Below are 15,593 nucleotides of genomic sequence, written 5' to 3' on the forward strand. Positions count from 1 at the left end.
CAGAGTAACTTTGTTGGTGTGCCAATCTGACATGACACTGTGACAAATACTGCAGCACAGTGAGCAATAAAGACATACATAAATCATTTATAGTTTGTTATACAGTACATAGGCTTTTTTTCTGTTTTCTTATTATCATTCAGTTGATTTATTTAAAAAATATTCTGATATTTTATGCAACACGGCTTGGATTTTTTAAAAGACAAAATTCAGCTGAATAACTCACTGAAGAATCAAAAGAATGAGGACATTTCAGAGGTTTAATGGGGGCCCAAAGTTTGAAGTTTTGAGAAAAAAAATACTCCTTTATAGTACTATTGGAGTTTAATCAAAACAGTAAGGTTTGTTTCTGTCCATTTTTCCAATATTATATATCTGAATATTCCTTCAAGAATGAATTTTTCTATCAAATTATTCTTTAATTCTGTTGATTTTACATTTGCCATACATACTATATGTCTCTAATAAAATATATGACAAATAATGGGGTGTTTATGATAGATTTTCTTTATTATTTTGTTCAATTAATGTTATTTACAGGGCTTGGGAATACTACCACTACAGTAGCTTGTCTCAGCGAACATCAAACAAAGACAGCAATATATTTTTAATTAAAAAATACACAGTACTAGTATACAGTACACTCAGTAGTATTTAGTTCTTCTCATGATTTTTAGGAAACCAAGCTGTTCAGATCTGGATCCCACATTCTAACAGCAGAAACATTAATGTTGCATATCTTATGATCATGAACTGATCCTTTTCCTTCTTACTTGTTCAGAGATGTGAAATCCAAATGTTTCTTCAGCTTTGAAAGAAACACCATGACATTGAACTCACAATAATAGTGCTTTATATACAGTAAGAGGCCCAAGAGGTCTTCCACAAATGAAGTCTTGCAACCAATAATGTGACATGCAGCAGCCATTGTGCACCAACAACACTACTTCACACTCAAGGTAGGCCAGGTTACTCAAGCCCAAAGTGAAATTTCACTGTGAGAATGGGTTAACACTCCTACCCTCATACACTAGGGGATATTTAATGACAAGTAGCCAGACCCTGGTTTAACATCTCGTAGGAAGAGCCCCCTACAACAAAGTGTCCCCTACTATCATACTGAGGCTGACTTGACTTGACTTGAAATTCCTGCCGGATGGAAGACTATCACATACTGGTTCATGATCACTTGCAGAAGCTACCTGGCTTTCTTTAAAGATCTCCCATCCGAGTATGCACCAGGCTCATCCTTTCTTACCTCCTGAGATCTGATGAGATCAGGCTTACAAGGCTCCTGTCAATATACTTTATATGAATTATATATGATTGACAAATATGTATGAATGGGAATGCAAATGATGCTTCGGCTTTCTGGCTATTGGGCACAGTATTTAATAAATAATAAGGAAAGAAAACTAAGCCAAAAAAATAAAAATAAGAGAAAATTCTATTGAACTAAATACGTACATGCTGAAGGATTTGAAACAATTAAAGGATCTGTTGCACATGAAAGGTTGCCTTGCGTTAGTTTATCAGGTAGCTACCTGAGATAAAAACTTGCATCTTTTTTGTACTAATAACATCCAAATTGTTTATATGAAGACATGTGAGGCATGGACATAGGCATGGACTGCTGTTTAAGTCATTTATGAAATTGCTTTAGTCAGTGCTTCTCCAGAATCTAAAGAACAAGGTTGTAAAAAGGCTGTTTTATTTTCTGGAAAGCTACATTACGCTTCCCAAGGGCATTTTGGCATCAGAGATATATTTTTTCAAAGATACAGTCATGCCCCCTTTTAACGAACAGAAAATTACAGATTAATTTTATGCTAGTCATGAATAACTTCTGAAGTTCCTAATCTATTTTGGCTGTCCCTTATTCACTTAAGCATATGAACTTGTAATGCATTATTAATTTCTAATCAGGTACCAGTAGATTTTTTCAATTTAAAATTTCTATTTTGAATGCCACTTAATGAACCATGTTCAGATCTCTCTGAAGGAGTCTTGTAGCCTCCTGAGACCTCAACTACCAACTGTGCTTCACATCACAGCACAAATGACAAGATTATACATTTGCAGCATTAACAAATAATGAATGAATGTGCCACTGATTCCGTTTATTTTTCTTTATGGATAATCACACTAAAGATGACAAAGAAGGATATTCAGCAAAATGCCTGAGCTATGGGAGGGAAGTGTGAGTCTGTCACGAGGTAACATATACTTATTATTGCAAGAGATGAACAGATCTTGAAGTTCAGACCCAATCAAAAGTCAGAGCACCAGCTCTCTGTAACTTTTATTGCTGAACTATACAGCAATTACAGGCCATAGGGCGAAATGATCTTCTATGGATAAGCAAGCGGTTTCATACACTTTTTTATTACTGAAGGATATAAACTTCCCAATAGTTAACAAGACTAATTCAGATTTTCTTTGCATTGTACTTCAGTTCTTTCTAAGAGAGAAGAAAAAATTAGCATTTCCAAAAAAGAAACACTTTTTGTTCACAAATTTTTCAAAAACCTAACTGTAAATAAAAAAAAACACAACTTATTTTTTTTCTTTTACCTTATGGCTTTTCAGTAAGGCTCCTTGGATTGATTTTGAAATTGGTCATAAATTGTGTGTTAATAATTTATTCTCCTTTCTTAAAACTTAGTGCTTGAAGTAGAGGGAAAATGTGTTTACAAAAACTGTTTACCTGTCTGAAGCTCTTACTGTAATTGTTGAACTGATTGCATGCATTTATCAATAGCTGGGGTCCAATAACCCACACTGCAGTTACTATTCCATGCAACATGCCCAGCAAATTTGTTACAAAAATCACGCAGTGCTTAAGAGACTAGGGGAATTGTAATTATATCAAGACAGCAAGCATTGTTCAGCTTTGAAAGGAGAACTAACTGGGCAACCCTGATGATAATACTGCATATGCAAACTAATGTTTGGCAGTGGTATTTATTTTACTGTTACTACTGTACATGTGCAGCATACAGGTACAGTATAAAAGGTACATGATTATATAAGCACTTACTACATAACTGATGATTGCTATGAAGAATAAGGTTAGTATTAGGTAAAACCTGATGTTTACAGATACATATCAATGTTTCCTGGATAATTGAATGGGTGTACCGTATTACTTTTAAAAATGTATTTATTGTTGTAAATGAATAATCAGTCCAGGTAACCGATTTTAGAGAGCCAGCGGCAGGTGTATTGGGGTTAAGACAGTTCGGTCCAGCGTGCAGGAAAAACATTAGCCACCAACTGGTGAGGTGTGTGAGTCTCAGCAGCCTGCGGGGGAGTAATGGGTATCACTCCTTCTGAGTGTGTGCTGTGGCAGCAGGGGTTGGAGCACTGGGCCAGGGCTTCACTGCAGCAGTGGAAAGCTTCCCAAACCAGGATTAAGGCTCAACGGCAAGCTGACCGTGCTGAAGCCAAGAGTCCACTCTCGCTGTGGAGGATTGCCAGGAACGCAGCACAGTGGCTGGGGAGTGGCGCTTCACCCCTGATTCAGATTGTATGGCTGGGGTGTGATTTAAAGAAAGATTAAAAATGGAATGCAGAGCAAATTCTCTGTCCTGGGTTTCACAGTGATATGGCTGGTGGTAGCATCTTTTTAAAGACCATTGCCACTCTTTCCTGTTGGACTTGTTCCTTTCTATTGAAGCCACACTCACATTTTTTTTTCTTGCATAAATATACACAGTGTACTGTATAAATACAGCTACCATGACTTTTAATACTACTACTGCTCATTACAATAATACGGCAATCTGAAGAGGAACGAGTTCTGTACTTTCTTTTCATGTCAGAAGCGCTAGCTTACAGTGGTGCTAGCTGAACGCACAGAGTATCGGTTCTTCAGACTGCAGTTAAAAACAGCATGTGGGCACACAGCCTAGCATGTGATTTAACAGGCATGGCAGGCCAAACCGTCGAATCAGACTAACAACTCTGCCACGCCATCCTGCGCATGACAGCCTGTCACTTTTATCAACACTTTCTGGGATGTGGCATCAGCAGGCACAGCTTGACATTCAGTAACAGGCTAGGACAATGTGTTTCAAAGTGCCTGACGTACTGTGTTGTTGTTTTGACCCTAAAGGTCTAACTCCACACTTTTTCATCAAAAGTGAAAAAAAGTTATTTCAAAAGGTTTAACCAAACACTTCCTAGTTACATCACAGTATTGTCTAAAAAAAGCACAAAGTGAGAAAACTAGGGCTGACACAATGGAACCCATCTGTAGAACAGAATATTGCTATTTGAATATTGCTATTTGGCTACAACTTTCATGTGTGCCATGTTAATATAACTCGCATGCAATGGTTGCAGTTTAATTACGATTCATGGACAAGACAAAACATCAACACATAGCATACTCCTGACAATGAACTTAGAGGATATCAGCGCTCAGCCGATGTTTTAAGTCCAAAAACCATACAATGAAAATTGTAAAACTGTTGGAAAGTAATGGGTGTCTTTCTACAATGACATACACTGTAAATGCATGCATGTATCATAGAATGCAGGTGTCATGTGACAGCAATAGTTTTTAATATAATTTAAGACAGCTTCTTTCATATCACCTGAAAGTTCCCAGCTTCACTGTGCACATCCACAGAGCTGTTCATGCAGGAAATAGCTGTGGGCAGCAAATTTACATTTATTAAAAGCTCTTTATTCCCTTCCCCATGGGAAGCATTTAGAGCAGAGATTTTTTTGGTGACAAAATCAGAAAAAAATACACTTAAAGAGAAAATTGCCTGTAAAAGAACATAAAATATATACATTTTTTTAGTTGACTTCTGATTTGTTCCTGCACCATGATTTAGTAAAGATTTTTTTCTTATGCATATGTACCTGATTTTTCCTGAATGTAATTAAATGTCATGCATTTATACTGAAATTATAGTAGTAATAATAATTTCAAGGTTTCTTACCAGTAAATATTAACAAGAAATCTGAAAAGGTATTATCAAGATAACCTTTTAACAATGGTATTAATCTTAATAAAACCTTGATACAAAACAAAATAAACATACATATTGAAAATTATCAAACCTGCTATGACTCTCCTTGAGTTCAGAAATTCAGTTGCATCACTTTACAGCACATTCTGTTTTAATTCAGGGTTCAAAATGTGTATGTACATCTTTTATTACTTGCTAGAAAGCACAATTCATTCCTTTAAAACAACATCTTACTGATTCTTGCATGTTTAGGGTTGTGCTATAGAAGTATAAAATGCCTATACTGTTTTTATACATAAGATAAACAATATCAAATATTAAAAAATACATCCTGTTAGTATAATCTAAGTACTATACTGTTCAAGTTTGCGTCATCTTTAATTTGGATTCTGATTATTTATAGGCCTGTGATCCATCAATTATAAATTCTAGATTTCGGATAATATTGAGTAGCAAATCCTCAATCCTCAAGTAATTTCCCCATCATTACGCCTCACACTGGGCCTTTTGTGAGGAGTCTGATTCAGGATATTCCCCTTATTGAGTGGTTTATTCTGTTTTAATGACCGCTGTGTTTCCAACATATTCCAAACCCCTAAAATTGTATTTTGTGAAAATACAGCATTGTTACAACAGGACAGTTTCACAGGATTGTTCATCTCAAAACAGCTCTAGAAATGAACAAAACCCTAGGTCACATTATATACAGTATGTGAAATATTAGTAAAAAAAATAAAATTGCTTGACATTTACAGTATGCCTAGCTTCAACTTTTCAAGGTCAGTTTCTTAGCGCAAGCAACAAGTAAGATCTTTTACAGTTCAGCAAACACTTGATGTCAGACATTATTAGGCTTTATTGTAATTATGAGCTAATCTCAACTAAATGGTAGCATCTGTACCATACAAAACAAATAGGATAGATACAGGGTCATTAGAAGGAAAACAGCCCTTTTTTTTAAAAAAGTCTATAATTAATGATCCCCCTTTGCACAAGTCATTCCAAGACAAATGAGTTTCTTTTTGGTGTGACCTAATTTGAGCTTCCTGACTAAAATTATGCATTAGACTGGAGTTAAACTGTAAATGGGTCATCACGTAGCCAAGAGAGTCCTGCTGAGCTGTGAAAGTTAAAGGGATACATAGATACAGCACATTTTTGGTCATAGAAATGTGTTGGGTTTCATCTTCCCTACTGTGACGGCACTAACAGACAGAATTTTCTCAACGGTACTCAGCTTCATTAAGGTGAATGACAAAGGTCATGAATGTGAGCTGTCTCAAGACAAAGGGGCATCATAGGCTATAACACAAAGCTTACCTCTGATGCTTGCTTCCTTTTCTGTTGCCAGACTTCGTTACTAGGTTTCTACTAAGTGAAATCACAAGGAACCATAAAAAACTCCTGTTTCATGGATAAGCTTATAACACTGCATATGATCATAAAATTGTAGCATTTTTCTACAATAAAAACTTGACTGACATATCAGAAATAAATTAACATAGTCTTTCTGATATGTTTGTTCATTTACATCTTTAGGATTCAATACCAATATAACATTTAATTTTACACCATTTATTTATCTTCTGAAAAAGTAGTGCTGCTATCAGGATGAAAAGAAGGATGTCTTGCCTGTGTTGAACAGCTTAAAAAATGCCTGACTCCAATTTAGGTTTTGTGTTTTGACAACTAAGGTGGTCTTGAAGATTTTAAACTCTTTTTAGGAATGTTTAGTTCATCTACAAAGGTAGAGAGTTCTCCATTTTAACATACAGAATGATCAACTTGCCAGACTAAAGTTCCACAATAATGATGTCACACAGAATTAAGGGGTAAAAAGATGAGGTAATTACCTAATCATACAAATACACCTATTCATCCTTCTGTACTCTGAGCACATCAGTTATTCTGATAGTCACAGACACAAGCCAGTGGGACACCATCACTTGCTCCTTTCTTCAACCTGAATTACATACTGTAAGGAAAAGACCACCCTGTAGCAGATCATTAAATTAGACACATTGGACAGGTCTTTGAAACACCACCTCTGTGACTTTTTTAATGGACGGATAAAAGCTTTTCAGTGCTGGTTTCACAGTTGAGGTTTTTAGGCAATAAAGGAACTTACTGTCAATTCCAGGAGAACGTCATTCACTTTTATTTAATCAAATTCAATAAATACATATATTTCGATACACATTATAACACACATTCACAGAAGACTCTCTAGCTACTCAAAAAGGTTAATGCAAAAGAGCAAGTTTTTTTTTCAGTTGAACACATGCCACAGAGTTAAAGCAATCTTCGTTCTTCTTTGTTTACTCAAGGAATTTTTAAAGGTTTTCTGAAACACCACACATGGGGTTGGGCTGAATTCAGAAACTAATATATTCACATTAGCTGTTTATTTTTATTTTTGTTGTGCGTTCAAAACAGAACATATTAAAGATGGGTATGTTGTAACACATTAGATCTTGCCCACTGTCCACATGTTACTTACATAATAGCCAAATACCTTATTCACTATGAAAAGAAAACGTGTAGCAAGTATAAGTGGTCTAGTGACAACATGCAAAAAGAAGTCACATTAGCACCTTCTAAAGGATTATTGAAATATGAGAATGGTGTCAAAGGCTGTATATGAACAACACAATATTTGATCCTCCATTATCTCCACCTGGAATGGAATTTCTGAGAAACATTTCCATGTATACTAAAAAATGTAACAAATGCTATTACCATTTGGCTATTGCCAAAAAAAGCAATGCCACAAAATTGAAACCCTTTCACACTAGATGCATTAAAAATACCTCTTAACTGGTAAGTGACGTGATTGGGACTAATTGGGAGTCATTTATGGACTTTTTTGAAAAAAGTTTTTAGAGCAGGGATTTGGAAGAATGTTCCAAAAGTGTCCGAGCTAGGGTTAGGGTTAGAGTTGGAACAACACCTCCACATTTTCTAATGCATTTGCTGTGCTTTAGGATGTATTTGCAGTGCAGGAAAGGAGTTGTTTTGCTGTTTCCTGGAAAAACAATTTTGGCCCAATTTTGCCGTTTTTGCTAAGCCTGTCAAAAATGGTCGAAAATCAAAATTCTCGATCCACACTCTGTACATGCTAAACTTTCTTCTATTCTGTTTTTAAACCTAGACGAAAGAACAAGTTTGGCCAAACATGTCTGGGAATTGTAATTTTCACCGAAAACCACTCACTAATTTTGGATTTTAGATGTCTTTCCAGCAGCAGGATTAAAAAAAAGCAATGCCACAAAATTGAAACCCTTTCACACTAGGTGCATTAAAAATACCTCTTAACTGGTAAGTGATGTGATTGGGACTAATTGGGAGTCATTTGTGGACTTTTTTGAACACAGTTTTTAGAGTAGGGATTTGGAAGTATGTTCCAAAAGAGTCTGAGCTAGGGTTAGGGTTAGAGTTGGAACAGTCTTATCTGTTGGAACACCTAAACATTTTCTAATGCATTTGCTGTGCTTTAGGATGTATTTGCAGTGCAGGAAAGGAGTTGTTTTGCTGTTTCCTGGAAAAACAATTTTGGCCCAATTTTGCCGTTTTTGCTAAGCCACGCACCTGTCAAAAGTGGTCGAAAATCAAAATTCTCGATCCACACTCTGTACATGCTAAACTTTCTTCTTTTCTGTTTTTAAACCTAGACGAAAGAACAAGTTTGGCCAAACATGTCTGGGAATTGTAATTTTCACCGAAAACCACTCACTAATTTCGGATTTTAGATGTCTTTCCAGCAGCAGGATTAAAACAAAGCAATGCCACAAAATTGAAACCCTTTCACACTAGGTGCATTAAAAATACCTCTTAACTGGTAATTGACATGATTGGGACTAATTGGGAATCATTTATGGACTTTTTTGAACACAGTTTTAAGAGCAGGGATCTGGAAGTATGTTCCAAAAGTGTCTGAGCTAGGGTTAGGGTTAGAGTTGGAACAGTCTTATCTGTTGGAACACCTAAACATTTTCTAATGCATTTGCTGTGCTTTAGGATGTATTTGCAGTGCAGGAAAGGAGCTGTTTTGCTGTTTCCTGGAAAAACAATTTTGGCCCAATTTTGCAGTTTTTGCTAAGCCTGTCAAAAATGGTCGAAAATCAAAATTCTTGATCCACACTCTGTACATGCTAAACTTTCTTCTTTTCTGTTCTTAAACCTAGACGAAAGAACAAGTTTGGCCAAACATGTCTGGGAATTGTAATTTTCACCGAAAACCACTCACTAATTTTGGATTTTAGATGTCTTTCCAGCAGCAGGATTAAAAAAAAAGCAATTTTAGAAACCGAGTGGATGGTTAGTTGAACTTTTCATAATCAGTGTAAATTGCGTGGGTACAGTGAGTACCCCACACCCATGGGGGCTTTTGAGCTCAAAAGAAGGGGCCCTTCCCACTACAAGCAAAATGTCCCTCTTGGGGAAAGAAAACGTGGTTAATAAATCAATGGTAGGTTAACAGATGAAAGTCTATGATATATCTTCATGGAAACAACCTTATATTTTATTGTTCATCATGTAAGTATATTTAGGCTGTATTTCCACTTTTTTTCTAAACTGCATACTGTATATACTGGGACAGTGATTGCATCATTTGAGTGTGGAAAATCCAGAAAGAAAAATGTAAGTCAGGTACAGAAAATCATAAAGTCAAAGACCAGAGAAAAGTGCAGAACCTGGCTTCATTGATTCATGATTTCATGCTAGCAAGTGATATGCCATCCACTTCCTGATCCTAAGCCAAGTTAAAACTGTAGTCACGAAAACCAGGTAAATCCTACTGTGGATGATTTCATATCAGACACACAGGAGCCATATACCAAAGATCCCTTCCTCTTTAAAAAAAACAAAATGCGGCCATAGTATGAGCTCCAATAAACTTTGTTTTCCTTCATCTGAGTTTAAGAGACTTATTGTGATGACAAGTGCAAGTTTACTGCATCATGTTTCAAGAGTACTGTAAATCCGTTTATCGTACAATTGGTACTTTCCATATAAAAAGGTTTGATAGCATTCATTGAACAGTAGAGTCTTATGGGGCCACTCTCTCCATACATTTCACACAGGGACGCGAAAAAGGCAGATTCTTCCCTTGTTCTGTAAGATGTGCACAGTCTGCAAGGAAAGAGAAAACTGACCAGAGCCATGAACAGTGCAAAACGATAAACATTTTGACCAAGTTCCCTCAAGAGGGATATAACTCATGGACATATTAACTTGTGAAAAGCAAAAAGATTTTCCAAACCAATGACTGGCGATGATTAACCAAGCTGGCAGTCATGTGTAGTGTATCATGACAAGCAGCAGACATACTGCAGTGAGCTTCACTCATCTTTAACAGCATTAGAAACACATGCTTCCAGAGTAGCAGCCTATTCATTCAGCTTCCACTCTTCTTTAGCAGGATTTTTTCTGTTCTTTGGTTCTGTCATGTGCTGCAATAAAGCGTTATATACTACCAGGTACACCTACATGAATCTTTGTATGCTTTTGTCTGGTTTTGCTGTGGTGTTTGCACAGCTTGTGTGTTTCCCATCAACTGTATTCCATTAAGTAAATGTTTGCCATCAGTTGTTCAGGTGCCCAGTTCCCTTAATTTAACAGTTGAGAACATTGTTTTTAATTCATGTTATGTGCCAACATAAATCTACCATTAAACATAAACCAGACAGGAGATAATAGAAAGCAAAGTCCGTTAGAAAATTATTAATAATGAAGACAATCTTCAATGAGGCAAGATGCTGTTCCTGAGACTTGATGTAGAAGTGCAATATATTTATTTTATTTTTTTACTGAAGTGCGTTATGGTTGAAAGCATACTTCTTATCAGCATACTTTACATTTGGTGCTTGTTTTTCTGTTGCAAGAAAATTGAAAGTACTGAACTTTGGACTCAAGTATTCCAACATTCAATAAGAATGGTTACAGAAGGAATGGTTATGGAGATTGTGAATATATAGTATGTATTTTACTTCTCCGTGACAAGACATTTTTGTCTTTTAATTGGTTAAAGAGAATTAAAGTAACTAAAAACTAAAATACTAATTCATTAAAAACATCTACTTTTGAATGGTATTATTGAGAACCTACATGTGTTATGCCGCATTAGTATAATGTCAAACTTCAAAAGACAGAAGTAAATCAACAGTTAAAAGCAGTGACTCGGTCCACACAACTACAGTAGTTTTGGACATCCCTCAACCACTAGATTTGGTGATTGCAGTCTGTGTGCTAAGTGCTGTTTAAATTGAAGAAGTACTTACACACTGCATTGGTTAACCATTGCTCAGAACAGGAAGCCAAACTCATTAATGCATAAAAAGAAGGCAATCTATACCAGTCACAACACATTCAATCTCACTTAGCAATAGAAAATCACTTTCTTTTTCGTGGCGATGCTTTTTCATGGCTACATTTTGACATAAAGGTACACTAAATGTCATACATTTAAATTATTAATTGCATTTTCAAGCTGCGTTACTTTATTCATTTTCATTGTGATTTCAATAGAGCGAAACTTCTCTTACTTGTTGTTTTTAGACTGTTCATTCATCCCATTGTTAGAAAGTCACCTATCTTGATGAGGACTGCAGCAAATCAGAGCCTATCACAGAAACAAACTACATACTGTACTGCAAGGTGGAACTGAGAGCACGGAAAACAGGAAAGATTAGAATAGCCAATCAAACATTCTCAGCGTACCCTTGGGTGGTGGGACACCACTGCAGCCTCTACAGAAAACCCATGTGAGCACATGGTGAACATGCACTCCACACAGTCTCACAGACTACCATGGCCAGAATGAAACCAGGGTCTGGGAGCTTTAAGGCAGCAGATCTCATCACTGTACCACCTTGTTGCCTTTCTACAATTAATTTAGAAAATGAAAAGTTTTATTTGTGAGAGATGCTATATGAATCCTTAATAATATAACCAGTATTCAACAGTGGGCACAATTACTATACCTACAGGAAACACCAAGATCTGCAAAATCAGCTACAGTACACACCCATACAGGTCAACTTTGCACTTGTATGTAATTAAAGGAATCCATTTTGCAGCCGTCCTGGGATGTCAACATCCCAGGATTGAAAGATTAGGGGAGGGAATTCATTTTCATAGGATGTGATGTGATTATTGAAGTCATCCAAGAAAAAGTTGTCTTGACTTCTTGCAATATGCTTCACATCTCTGTGCAAAAGGAATCCTGGTCCTACAGAGGAAAGATTACAGGGAAGCAGACAATAGATTGGGAACCTCAGCAAAGTAGTCAGCATTAGCGATCTTCTCACCCTCCTTTTCCCACCATAAAAAAGTAGTAAAGGTCATGCATTTCTTTTCACTAATGCCACACTTACATAACATGCCATAAAATGCTTATTGGTTGTGACATTATTCCTCCACACTGTGCATCGATTGGTTGGGTGTACTGTATGTCAGTACTAAGGGACATGACCCTGCATTCATCTTCGATTTCCTATGCAACTGTCATTACTCAATACCATTGGGATTTTGCCTGTGTTCATTCTTACGAAACAGGATTCTGGCCCTGTGTGATCATCCTGGGAACATTCCAAAAATTATAACTTTATCAATAGATTAAGATTTGAAAAAGTCAGTGGATTTAATAATGTCCTTATAGAAAAGGGGCCTACTTCATGAAATATTAGTACTAGTACTATATATATATTCTACTACTACCACCACAAATAATTATGTTTCTGATTATTGCAAATGCCCAGTTATATTTATTTAATTTAGGTGGTAATTCCCATTCTGGTATTTCAAGAAATAACTACCAACAGACAGTATGGTCTGAACTGTTGCCAGGCAGGTCTGTAGTACTGCTCCTGCTTCAGGTGATGAGTATGGGCTCCATACAATGAACTGTAGGATTTGATTATCTTTGTCATCCTTTGCTGGGTGATTGTTATAAAAATCATTTATTCCAAAGGTGTGCAAATTTCCCAAAAGCAGTTAAATATATCATGTTTACATATTATAATCAAATACCTGAGTTAAGAAGTCAAGAATTGTTTGTAGAAACTAGAAACACATTTGTGTAAAATCTCATAGCGTGCTGCTGGAATTGTTACTTAAAAGTTAATACCGTCGTAAATTACATTTTATCGACACCACCTACCACTTTGAGATAAGGGATCAAAGGTAAATTAGGAAGGCATGAATTATATGTTACATTTCAAAATAATCTTTATACACTGTATTTATACCATGGTTTATGCTGGATGTTAGAGAGTGCAGGATGACACTGAGCAATATAGAAAACCAGGGAGGAACAAGAGGGGATGTTGATAGGCTGCCAAATTATACCATGTATGGTATAAGACTTTTTATATTAATTATTAAAAACTTTTCTGAGACTCAGATGAAACCATGGCTGTCACAATACATTAAGTACAATTTATAGCTGTTTAATTAATTTCATTAGAGACTCTTTACATTTGCAAAGATTAAATTAAAGTGTCAAACTCACATCATACCCAGCAGCCTTCATCTTTGGCTATAAATAGGGCATGTGAAAACTGGGTTTCTGAGTTCTTTGAAGTGCTATAATGCCATGTTTGCATCCTGATTTTTAATTTACATGAGCTCCATGTGCTTCATTACACTGCCTCCAGAATACTTTCTCAGACAATTGTTCACAGCACATCTCTGGTTCTCAAATCACTACTGTGAAATTTTAGAATGACTAGTACATTTCTAACACATAGTTACAACCAAGGTAAGTGGAAGCTTTTGGCAGTTCCTAGAAGCCATTTAGCTGGCCAGCGGCTAGAGGACACACGAACATGTTCCCGTATTTTATTAAGCAGTATCAAGAACTGTATTCCAGATCACAGTTGGAAGTCTGCCACAGTTTGATTGCAGCCAAATCTGTCTTATTCAGTTGGCCTTATGTGAGCTAGTCCTGCTGACCATTAGCTTGCTTTTAGCATAAAGTACCCTTTGACGCCTTAACATGAAGCGCACTAAGTAAATACGATGGTATTTATTGTAATAGCTGATCAACAACTTTTAGAGCCTAATTTTGCTGGTTTCCTTTTGTTAGAAGAGGAATATTCTGTGATTCACTACACAGTGCAAGGTTTGATAATGCAATAAAAGTAATATACCCCACCCAGCAGATTCATTTCATGGAAGAAAGGTAGTAAACTTTAATATTTTAAATCGTGATACTATTAAATATAAATGTACAGTATTGCCATGTGTTACATCTGTAACAATGAGCTGTGTTATGACTTGTAGAGCGGCAATGAATGCTCACATACCACTTCAATGCACTGATGTAAACAACATTATTTCATTTCAGCCATAATAAATCTGTTATCATAAACTACATGCATCTCCTGTATATCAATTCAGTAGTCAATTGTGCAAAAAAGTACTTTTCCTTTCTTTACCTTAATAATAATTGTTCAATTTAAATGTGAGCCTGCTTTTGCCAAAAGCATAGAGGCTTCAATTAATTCTGCTTACTCAAGAGTTAAGAATAATTTTCTATTCCAAAGCCTTTCAAAAGTTGTTTGCAAAATGTCCTTTTTTTTGTCTGTGCCTTGAATATACCAGAATTTCTTCCCTGGAAATCCCAAGCACCGTGCTACAGTAAGTATACAGGTCTCTCTCTTTTCTCCATGATAGTACTGAATGTAAAAGATTAATAGATTGCATCTCAAAGTGAAGGAAAGTTGAAATATGTCGACTCTTTGCAGGTTTACTTTCAATTAAATTCTTTCCTCCTAGCTCAAGGTATACACAAGAGAATTGCAGTTGTGTGTGGGAGTCTTACAAATTATTTTATTTTTTTAAAGTTTGCTTTAAAAGTGGAAGTTGAGCAAATACAGTAGTTAATTTAATTACACGGTCTTATACAATGCAATTAATTTTGCAGAGGATTAAACATTTAAATTGTGCAATACTTTAAGATATCAATTTTTTTTGTATTTTGTAGTACTTAACCACAGTTGTCTTTAGACTACATGATTAACTTTGAAAGAAAAATATCATTTTGGGTATAGATGGTGTAAGAGGACCCGGGGAAGGGTCATTTATAACCGGTATTTCCGGAACGAAATGCTGAAAATACTCGATATAGACCTGGGCAAGATGGCCACCCAGGATAACCAGCTGACCCGCTATTGGGAAAAGCCTACGCAGCGAAACAGGGAGACACAGCTGAACGACATTAGGAAACAGGATATAAATGCCCCAGAAGCGATGAGCCGGCACGGAAGCCGATAAGGTGAAAGCGTGTTGGAAGAAGGAGAGATTTAGGAGTGAACTGAAAGGAACTTAAGAATAACGGACTATTGGATACGGTTTTGACTACGATTACGGATTACGGCTTGGATACGGCGCAGAGTAGGGTGGACATACGGATTTAGGAATTTGGATCGTTTAAGGATACTGGCTACGGATTGCGGATCGGACTTGGAGAGACGTACCAACGAAGAACAAAGAAGACCCGTGTGGTGTGAGTTAGATCTCTTTTACGTCTGTTTTTCCCCGGCGACACCACAATTGGTGGAGAATGCGGGCAGCTCCAGCTCGGATTTGAGAATCAAGGAAAGC

This window comes from Atractosteus spatula, chromosome 4, assembly GCF_055471065.1.
Source record: "Atractosteus spatula isolate fAtrSpa1 chromosome 4, fAtrSpa1.hap1, whole genome shotgun sequence".
NCBI classification, from domain to species: domain Eukaryota; kingdom Metazoa; phylum Chordata; class Actinopteri; order Semionotiformes; family Lepisosteidae; genus Atractosteus; species Atractosteus spatula.